This window comes from Capsicum annuum, chromosome 5, assembly GCF_002878395.1.
Source record: "Capsicum annuum cultivar UCD-10X-F1 chromosome 5, UCD10Xv1.1, whole genome shotgun sequence".
NCBI classification, from domain to species: Eukaryota; Viridiplantae; Streptophyta; class Magnoliopsida; order Solanales; family Solanaceae; genus Capsicum; species Capsicum annuum.
The window spans coordinates 163,423,260-163,435,503 of record NC_061115.1 but is presented as its reverse complement, the minus strand read 5'-3'; positions in this window follow the sequence as shown (position 1 = coordinate 163,435,503).

Sequence of the window (12,244 nt, the reverse complement as noted above, 5' to 3'; positions counted from 1 at the left end):
ATCTAATTCTATTAAGTCTGCTGAAGTGACTTTCTGAGATATCATAATCGGACAGTTCCTATATACCCATCGAGATATGATAGATTGACCTACTGGGTAGAGACTGAGAATGGTTCTACTAAGACTTATGGTTTGACTTTAAAGTCGACTGCTATCTAAGGAGTTACAAAAGACAGAGAAGCTACTGGATCTAATAAGGCATAAATATGTAAATAAAAGATCTGTAACATATCAGTGAGTCAGGAGAACTTTCCTAATCTTGTCTTGAAGGAAGTGCATAAAGACTATTTGGGTGTTGCCCACTGGTGGCACTTAAAGTGGCACCCTATAGATTCGGGCGATTGGAATGAGCTGAAGGATGATTATACTGACCTTGAGAACCTGACTGAGGACAATCCCTTATTCTATGGCCTGGCTTGCCACTCCCAAAACAAACATCGCTGCCAGCTCTACAAACACCCTAGTCATTTCTGCCACATTGCTGACACAGTGGATTTGTTCAAGCTCTAGTGACACTACCCTAAGATTTAGAGCCTGGTTCTGTATCTTTATTACCATTTCTAAACTTAAGTACTGGAGCACTGTCTGAGGACGAAGCTAGAACTGAAGACTTTGGGTGAAACTGGGAACGGTTACCGCTCTTTGACTTAGGCTGATTAAAATTGAAGCTATTTATTCTAGATCTTTTGTTCTGCCTCTCTCTCTCTCTGATCTTAGACTATTCTATCTTCTGAGCATGGACGATACGCCTAGATATGTCTATCTCCTTAATCAACATCATTATTCTACACTCCTTAACCACACTATCTGACACCCCAAATATGAACTTGCTCATTTTGGACCTACTGTCTGCCACTACATGTGGAGCATACCTAGCTAACTAAATAAACTTGAGGTAATACTCCTTCACACTCATACTACCTTTCCTAAGGTTAATGAACTCTAACACCTTGGCTTCTCTCAGCTCTAGGGGAAAGAATCTATCTAGGAAGGCAGTAGCAAACTCTTACCACTCTAAGGGCTTTAAATTTGTACCCATGTGTACCCTCCACTGCTTAAAACACTTATGAGCTACATCTTGTAGATGATAGGAAGATAGCTCAACACTCTCACTGGAAGTTACTCCCATGATATCTATTACTTTCTGAACCTGATCGAGGAGCTCCTGTGGATCCTCTTCTGACTTGGATCCTGAGAATAGGGGAGGATTCATTCAGGTGAAGTCTCAAATCCTGGTTGCAATAGTATTAGCCACTAGGTTGGTTGTAACAAAAACTAGCCATTTATTTTGAGCTTCTACTGAATTAGCTAGAGTAGTGAATGCAGCTCTAAATTCTTCATGAAAGACGTACTTGTCTAGGGGATCTTCCTGAATAGGATAAGGTGTTGACTAATTTTCAATTCTCCTTTAATTAGTCCTTTTGGGAGGTATGTTCTATAAATAAAAGGAAGAAATGGATTAGACTGAGAGTTTAACTAGAACTCATGCTCACTCGAACGACATGAATAGTGAAAGAAGGGAAACTTTTCCTAAAACATCTCATAGCCTTCTGTCCATAAGTGTGGCACGCTATACACCCATGCACAAGACTCTACTAGATGCAACTTTTAGAATTTCTAGGACACTGTTGAACCTGGCTCTGATACCAAGTTTGTAATGCCCCGAGTCTATCCCCAAGATGCTACACGGTACTTGCGAACCCAAAGGACCACAAGCTAACCCATGAATGATATTTGCTATGAGCATTGAATAATACACTGTACTAAATATAAAAAATGGGTTAAAATGACATAAGGTTCAAATCTGTAAATACTGATAAAGTGTTTCAACTAAAATAATAATATGTAAAACTGAATACAGTCTGAAAACTAGTCTGAAAAGCCTCTAATCTAAAATTGTCTGAAAGTGGAGTTGATGGGACAATCCCCCAGATAACTCCATCTACTTATATACTAAGTCTACTATAATAATGAAATAAAAGAATATCTTCAATAAATAAGGACTCACTACAAAATCTACTATTGGCTGAATCTGGATCTTTCTATACACGGTTAAGAACCTGAGTATCCAAACCTATGATATAAGACATCATAGCACAAAGAAAGATTATGCATCAGTACGTGTAATATATTATTATGCTAGATGAGGTAAGGCTAAATGGAAGGGTTCGTATGCATGAACAATAACTGATTAATTGATATAGATAAACTAAATATGAGAGAATGTGGAAAATCTATAACTGTTGTAAATACTGAGTATGCAATACTCTGCATATACAAGAATACTCTAATAGAGCTTTTCTGAAGCTAAGTACTGAGTTCTAATACAGTGTAATTGATATTCTGAGATTTGTAATAACTGAGTTAATGATATAGATTGACTGTATCTGATAGTCCTGATTCTGTAGAACTAAACTAAGTTCTATTCTGAAGACTGAATCTGAAACTATGGAAGGTAATCATCTAATCGAAATTCCCCAAATAAGATAAGATAATTGAGTTGTGGTCCAATCTATAACCCCAATTAGAAGGGTATTAGTACCGTGACATGGGTAAAGACAACTTGAGAGCTACCCTTACTTTCTAGGTACTCTAACGAGAATGGCGGAACCCTTATTTGGCCGGTTAAAACACATCATCAATACTCAACTGTCACGTTGATGTCTCAACCTACACTGGCTACGTAGTTCTGGAATGCAAGGATTGATTCTAAGGTTCATACCCTCTACTAGAAGGTGAGCCCACATCCTTGGGTTACTCGGTGCTGAATCCTACTCCCAACTAAAAAACACTAAATTGAGTATTCTAAACTAGATTGGACTGAGACTAAGTTTATTGAGTTCTCCTGAGTTCTATAACTGACTGAGTTCTACTGAGTTCTGTAACTGACTGAGAGTACTACTAATCATGACATGAATGATACTATTCTGTAACTAACACTGGCTCTAGGTGAACAACTAAATTATTGGGTATTAAATACCCCCAGGATTCGATAGCATGAATAATAAAGCATAACATGACCTTGAAAGACATAACAAAACACACTTGTCCATAATTTATTCATAATGACATTTTATCACACACTTGTAGTGCATCTACTTATACATGAGTCGGGAATACATACTATCATGTTATAATGGCACTATTTCATTCACATAGGCTTTTTATATAACACATGGGGAGCATGCTTAGGTTATACAATAATTAACACACATAGTTATCATGGCTACATCAATCAACTTGCAAATTGAAAATTTTATCATGAAGATCATGTAATTCAGCACATATAATGATTAATTTCATGAAAGATTATAATTTAATCATGGACTAAAATCCAACAATAACATGAACATGAATTCAATTCAATCCAAGCATAGAAGTTCATAACTTAACAATCTTGTTGTTTGAAAATGTATTCCTGGACTCTATGGGTGAAAGGCACCCATAGATGAACAGCTAACATACCTTTATTTGTTAATTCTTGAAGGTGCTTGAAGAAATTCTTGAGTTTTGACCTTGATTCTTGAAGCTGGGGTTTGTAGTTTTGAGAGAGAATGCCTTTTGATTTGGGGAAAAGTTGAATAATGAATGACTTAAAATGTTTTTATGGCTTTAATCTCATACCTGGCCGGAATAAAATCATGGGAAAAAGACCCATTTAACCCTAGACAACACCTAAAATTTCATCAAAAATTCTTAAACTGAGTCCCTAGCGTTATTCGCCATAATCGCGTTGGGCCACTAGAAATGGAAAATTAGGAATTGAGGGTTTGGCTCAACGAGGTGGAATCGCGTTGGTACACTAAAAATTGACAAATGTGAAAATAAGCTTTAGCGTGACGCACCAGTATCACAGTACCTCACTGAAAACTGACAATCGCCAATTTGACATACTTTATGACACACTACTGGCCTGAATGACGGTGCTTAACGACTGAAACTCAAAATAGCCATAACTTCTAACCCGGTTATCGGATTTAGGTAAATTTTATATCTTTAGAAAGATAATTTAATTTCCTATGCAATGGCAGGCTCTAAACTAAAAAATACTAAGTATTTCAAAAATTTTATTTCAATAACTCATGGACTGAGAGTTAATTTAGGCTAGGTAAATACCGGGTATTACATTAATCCCATATTTAGGCTGATTTGGGATTTTATAAATTGACCAAACAACCCCTGAATTAAAATCACAGAAAAATAAAAATCCTAATTTTTCATGCTGGCGCGACGTGGTGAAATCGTGTCAGCTCACAGGATATTTGATAACTTAGAACTGGAGGTTTTGTGCGAAGCGACGCCATCGCGCTGGCTCACTGCGTGCGAATATACCTCTTGGTGTGACAAATATTTCAAAATGACAATTGGGAATTTTGATGGTGACGCAACACGGTGGTATCACGTTGGCTCACTGGAAAATAACCATTACCATTTGGCTGGTCTCCAGGATGCATTGGGTGCCAACTTGGTACACTGTCTTACAAAACTGGCTCTGACTCTTCACCCGAGTACTGGATTTCAACAAACTTTATATCATTGGAAAGCTGACTGAATTTCCTACTAAATGGTAAGCTCTAAACTGAATGAGACAGATTAAACTGAGAAACACTGATAGTTCACACTGAACATTCATATCTAATGCATGGAATACATGACTGAAGCTACTAATAAGTAGAGTTTTCATACTAAACATGCATATCTGATGCATGAGCAGATGTCTCAAATGATTCAAGAATGCCATCACCAAAAATAATATGACCAAGGAACGCTATTGATCTTAGCCAAAATTTGCACTTACTAAATTTGGCGAGTAACCAATGTGTTCTGAGAGTCTGAAGTATGATTCTGGGGTGGTTTGTATGATCATTTTCACTATGGGAGTAGACAAGAATGTCATCGATGAAGACTATAACGAACATGTCCAAGTAATACTTGAACAAGCAATTCATTAAGTCCATGAAAGTTGCTGGGGCATTTGTAAGACCAATGGTCATGAATAGAAACTCGAAGTGACCATACCGACTTTGGAAAGCTATTTTTGGAATGTCACTTTCTCTGACTCTGAGCTGATGATAGCCTGATCTGAGGTCTATCTTAGAAAAGGAACTGGCTCCCTGAAGTTGGTCAAAAAAGTCATCAATTCTATGAAGTGGGTATTTATTATTGACTATGACTTTGTTCAACTGACAGTAGTCTATACATATTCTGAGGGAACCGTCTTTCTTACGCATAAATAAAACTGGTGCACCCCATGGGGAAATGCTGGATCTAATAAATCACTTATCTAGGAGATCTTTTAACTGTTCTTTTAACTCTTTGGGTTATACTGGAGCCATTCTGTATGGAAGAATAGATATGGGCTGAGTATAGAACAAGTTCTATTCTGAAATTGATTTCCCTTTTGGGAGGAACTCAAGGAAAAACTTTGGGAAACATATCTAAGAATTCATTCACTACGGGTACTGACTCAAGATTGGGAGTCTCTAAACTAGAGTCTTTGACATGCACAAGATGATAAAAACATCCCTTGGATATCATTTTTCTCTCTCTAAGGTACGAAATCAACAGACCCTTAAGCAATGTAGTACTAACTCTCCTTTCATGGAGTGGTTTATTTGAAAATTAAAAATGAACTATTCTATTTCGACGATCAATTGAGGCATAGCATGAATAGTGCTAATCCATGCTGAGAATGATGCCGAAATTTTTTATCTCTAACTCTACTAAGTCTACTAAAGTGACTTTATGAGATATTTTAATTGAACAATTCCTGTATACCCTTTAGGCTATGATAGACTAACCCACTAGGGTAGAGACTGAGAAAGGTTCTATTAAGACATCTGGTTTGATCCTAAAGTTGACTGTTATGTAAGGAGTTACAAAAGACAAAGAAGCTCCTGGATCTAATAAGGCATAAATATGAAAGTTGAAGATTTGTAACATACTAGTGACCACGTTAGAAGAACTTTCCTAATATTTTCTAGACTGAAGTGCATAGAGCCTATTTGGGTGTTGCCCACTGGTGACACTGGAAACGGCACCCTACTAATTCGGGCGATCGGACTAAGCTGAAAGACGATTATACTGACCCTGAGAACATGAATAAGGACAATATTTGACTCTGTGGTAGGCTTACCACACCCTAAACAAACATCACCGCCAGCTTACAGGAACCCTAATGGTTTATACTATATTTCTGGCAAAAAAGATTTGTCCTAGCACTGTTGACACCACCCTGAGATATAGAGTTTTGTGCCTTATCTTTGTTACCATTTCTGAACTTAGGGATAGGAGATTTGGCCAAGGAAAGAGCTGGAACTAATGATTTTGGACAAAATTAGAAATGGCTACCACCCTCTGACTTAGGCTGATTAAAATTAAAGCTACCTATTCTAGATCTCTTGTTCTTACTCTCTCTCCTTATTCTTATCTTCTTATATCTACTGAGCATGAAAATGAGCCTAGATATATCCATCTCCTTAATTAACATCACAATTTTGCACTCCTTAACCACACTATCTGACACCCTAAATACGAACTTGCTCATTTTGGACCTACTATCTGCAACTATATGGGGAGCATACCTGGATAACTGAGTAAACTTGAAGGAATACTCTTTCACACTCATACTACCTTGCCTGATATTGAAAAACTCTAGCACCTTGGATTCTCTCAGCTCTAAGGGAAAGAATTTATCTACAAAGCAGTGGGAAACTCTTACCACTCTATGGGCTCTACATTTGTACCCTTGTCTACCTTTCACTACTTATCTACATCTTGTAGCTAATAAGCAGCTAACTCAGCACTCTTACCAAAAGTTATTCCCATGATATCTGTGACATTCTAAAACTGATTGAGGAACTCCTATGGATCTTTTTCTAATTTAGATCCAGAGAATAGGGGAGGATTCATTCGGATGATGTCCCAAAGTATGGCTACAGCAGTATTGGCCACTGATTTAGCCTAAATAGTAGTTGGTCATTCACTCTAAACTACTACTGATTTGGCTAGAGTAGTGAACACAACTCTGAATTCTGCATGGAAGATATGCTCATCTATGGGATCTTTCTAAACGAGCTGAGGTGCTGACTAATTTCCTTTTCTTCTTTAGTTATTCTTTTTAGGAGGCATATCCTGTAAAGGGAAGGAAAGAAGGATTAAACTGAGAGTTTAACATGAGATCATGCTCACTCGCACGACATCAATACTTAAAGAAGGGAAACTATTCCTAAAACACCTTATAGCCTTCTATCCATAAGGGTGCCATGCTGTACACCCATGCATAAGACTCTACTTAATGAGGCTTTTAGAATCCCTAGGACTCGGTTGAACCTTAGGCTCTGATACCAAGTTTGTAATGCCCTAAGTCTGTACCCCGGATGTTATACAATACTTACGACCCTGAAGGACCATTAGCTAACCCATGACTGATATCTGCTGTGAGCATTGAATAACAATATTATAAAAATGCGAAATATAAGGCAAAATTCCATAAGGTTCACCACCTGAATACTAATAAATAATAATAACTGATAAAACATCTGAAGCTGAAATACTGTCTGAACTAGTCTAGTTTGAAAAGCCTCTAACTGAAATTATCTGAAAGCGAAGTTGATGGGACAAACCCCCAACTAACTCCAACTATTGAAATGCTAAAGCTACTAAAATACTAAAATAAAACATATCCTCGATATATGAGGACTCACTACTAAATCTGACACTGCTGGTTGAATCTGAATCTACCTATGCGTGGTCAGGAACCTGAGCATCCGAACCTATGATATGAGACATAATAGGACAAAGAAAAAGTATGCGTCAGTACGTGGAATGTATTGGTATGCTAGATAAGTTAAGGTTGAATGCAAGGGTTCATATGTATGAATAATAACAGATTGAATGATATAGAGTTACTATATATAAGAGTACATAGATAACTGAAACTGCTGTAAATACTAAGTATGCACTACGGTGCATATACGTGTATACTGTAACTAAGATTTTATGAAGTTAAATACTGAGTTCTGATACTGAGAAACTGATAATTTGATATTACTAATAACTGAATGCTAATACTAATAGACTGTGTCTGACAGTCTTGATTTTGTAAAATTAAACTGAGTTCTATACTGAGACTGAAGCATAAACTGTGGGAGGTAATCATCTAATCGACATGCCCCAAATAAGATAACTAAGTTAGGGTCCAAACTTTGACTCCAATTGGAAGGGTGTCTGTACCATGCCACGGGTAAAGACAAGCTTAAGAGTTACCCTCATCTGGCAGGTACTCTAATAAGAATGGTGGAACCCTCATCTGGCAGGATAAAACACCTCATTAACCCTCAACTGGTAGGTTGATGTCTCAACCTACGCAGGTAACATAGTTTTGGAATGCAAGGATTTCTTCTAAATATCACACCTTGTACTGGTATGTGAACCCCCATCCTTGGGTTAACTCGGTGCTGAATTCTACTCCCAACTTAATAGACACAAAACTGAATATACTGAGCTGAACTAGACTGATACTAAGTTCTGTAACTGACTGAGTACTACTAGTTCATGACATGACTGAGACTATTTTGTAACTACTGTATCTCTAGGTAAATAGCTAGATTATTGAGTATTAGATATCTCCTGGACTCGATAGCGTGAAAGTAAAGCATACCATGATCTTGAAAAGCATAACAATGTCCACTTGTTCATAATTCATTCATAGAGACATTTTATCAAATACTTGTACGGCAAAAGCTTGTACATGATTAGGACCACAAAATGGCATGTCATGATTCTACTATTTACTTCACATAGACATTTTAGCAAACATTTGGGGAGCATGGATTATTTCATATGATAATAGCCAACACAAGAACATCATGAACACAATACTTAGATATAAATTCAAGGTTTTTTATGAAATTCATGTAATTCCCCTTAAATGCTATTCTAATTTCATGAATCTTACAATAGTCATGGATTTAACACCCAATTAATATCATGAACATACATACAATCAATTTCTAGCATAGAATTCATAATTCTATAAACTTGTAGTTTTAAAAACGGATTCTTGAACTGTATGGGCTAAAGGAACCCATAGATCAACACCAAACATACTTGATAATATTATTTCTCGAAGGTTCTTAAAGAAATTCTTGAGTTTGTTCTTGATTTCTTGAAGCTAGGGTTTTTCCCCTTTTAGAGAGAATGTTTTAATATTGAGAGAAAATGAGGAAATAATGATATAATAGGGTATTTAGGATGATTAGGTATTTTATAAATTGATCAAACAGTTCTTGAATTAAAATCATAGAAAAATAAAAATCCTAATTTTTTATGCTAGCTCGACACGGTGGAATCACGTCAGCTCACCAAAAATTAGATGATTGGGAATTAGGGGTTTGGCCCGATGCGGCACCATCGCACCGGCTCACTACATGTGATTTTACCTCTTGGTGAGACATGCCATGATCGCAACGGAACACTAGAAAAAAACAATTTGGGAATTTGGATAGTGACGTGACGTGGTGGAATCACATTGGCTTACTGGAAAATGTGCATTGCCATTTGTCTGGTCTTCATGACGCGCTAGGTGCCAATTTGGTACACTGTCTAACAAAAATGACTCTAACTCTTCACCTGAGTATTGGATTTGGACAAACTTTATATTGTTGGAAAGCTGACCGAATTTCCTACGAAATAGCAAACTTTAAACTAAAAAAATTGAGTGTTTAAAAAATTATATGGAATAACTCAGGTACTTAGAGCTAAGTTAATCTTGAGAAATACGGGGTATTACAATAATTTTAAGAAGTTACCTACAGAGTCTATGTATGAAACATGATTTTGCTTCAAAAAAAAAGTTGAGCATAGTACCTCATCACAGAATTCTAAGATAAAACTTGTTGGAGATATTCTATAGATCCTTCAATGTTAGATCTAGGGCAATGGTAGACATAGTATCCAGAGGTGCACTTATGCATCAATGTTGGGAGAGGCCCAAGTGCTATAGGGGCTGCAAGTAATTATGGAGTAAGTGATGATACGGTAGCACAAGAAATTGCACATCTCAACACTGATATTGGGCTACTTTCAAAGCAATTTATAGTAATGACATTAAGAAGGGGAATGCAGTGGGAGCATTGGGATCTTTCTCTAAAATGTATGAGAATAGTGTAGATGAGGTAACAAAGTATTTGGATTGTAAAGTGGCTGGTTTTCTAGCCAAAGGGCAAGGAAATCAAGGTTAGAACTATTATGGTAATAGGTACCGAGATAGAAGTATAGAAAGAGATAGTGATTAGAGGCACAAGGATGACTACAAAGAGAAGAGTCTAAAATGGAAGAAATTTTTTCAAAATTAGTAAAAGTCTAAGAAAGTCAAGAGATCTATCTTAAGGAGATTAAGGCAGATCTATTAGGCTAAATCAGTAGGTTGAGTCGCTTGCTACTATGATCAAATAACTAGAGCAGTAGTTTAGCTAGAAGTTGGCCATATTTAATCAAAGGCAGCCTAAGACTCTTCCAAGTAATAAAGTGTTGAATTCGAAGAATAACAATCATTTCTATGCAATTAATACTTGCAGTGGATAAACCACCATAGATCCACCTGAGTCCACTTTGAATGAGCCAAAGAATGATGTTGATCCTATTTATTTTAAGAGAGCACATGATATAGAAGTAGAGAAGTCACTTGATATTGATGAAAATAGTATGGACGACAAAGGTAAGGGTAAGGTTGAGGAGCTTATTCTTAAAACCATTCTAACACCTTGACTACCTTATTCTTTGAGATTGAAAAAAAGAAGGAGAAGAGAAAATATCAGTAGTTTTTATCTATTTGAAGAAGATGTCTGTAAACTTTCCATTAGTTGAAGTGTTGGAGAAAATTCTAGGCTATATGAAGTTCATGAAAGATCTTATCTCTAGAAAGCTGATTGTGAGATATGAGCCTACAGATAATGTTCACCATTGTAGTGTTATTGCCTTTAGATTATTAGTAAAAAAAAAGAAAAGACATTTGATCCTTCACCATTCCATGCATTATTGGGTCTTTCAACTTTGCTTAGGCTTTATGCGATCTGGGAGCAAGCATTAATCTCATACCACTGTTGTGTTTAAGCAATTGAGATTGAGGGCACCCAAACCAACATCGATGAGATTGTTGATGGCCTACCGAATAGCCAAAAAGCCAGTAGGTATTCCATGTGATGTGTTAGTAAAGGTTGCCTCTTTTATCTTCCCAGATGATTTTGTGATACTTGATTGTAAGGTGAAATTTTAAGCCCTATTATCTTGGCCAGAAACTTCCTAGTTATGGGTAGGGCATTAGTTGAAATAGAATTTAGAGAGATAATTTTCAGACTCAATGACAAATAGTTAATCTTCAATGTATGCCAGTCAATGTGATAATTGGATGATATGAGAGTTGTGTCTATTATAGACACCCTTGATGATGCAGATTTGGGTAATATAATTGTACCTATTGAAGAAAGGTTGGGTGTTGAAGCCTTACAAAAAATGATTCGACTAATGGTATTGATGACTATGATGAAATGGTATTGCACGTTATGGCATTTGTTTTTATAGTTTTGCACCAAAGAAGCTTCACATGGACCTAAAGAATAAAACCACTCCACGTGCTCACCTATTTATTGAGGATCCACCCATATTAGGGTTGAAGTCCCTCCCTTTTCATTTATGATATACATTTTTAGGGGCTAAAAATATTTTGGTAGTAATTATTACAGTTGACTTGATGCAAACAGAAGTAGAAGATTTCTTATTAGTGCTACAGAGATTCAAAAGGGCCATTGGTTGGTCTATTGTAGATATTTTGGGTATTGCACCTGGTCGTTGTACTTACAAGATCCTGCTTAAAACGGATTGTGTTCCAAGTATAGAACACCAGTGTCATCTTAATCCTTCTATAAAAGAGGTGGTGAAGAAGGAAATAATAAAGTGGTTAGATATTAGTGTAGTATATCCCACTACTGATATCAAGTGGGTCAGTCTGGTACAATTTGTTCCAAAGAAGGGGGTATTATTGTTGTTCCTAATAAGAAAAATGAGCAAGTACCAATGAGGCCAGTCATAGGATGTAGAGTGTGCATGGATTAGAGGACACAAAATACATAGACCTAAAAGGACCACTTCCCCAGTTCCTTTATAGACCAGATGCTTGACAAACTTACGGGAAAGGGGTGGTATTATTTTTTGGATGGTTATTTTGGGTACAACCAAATAACTA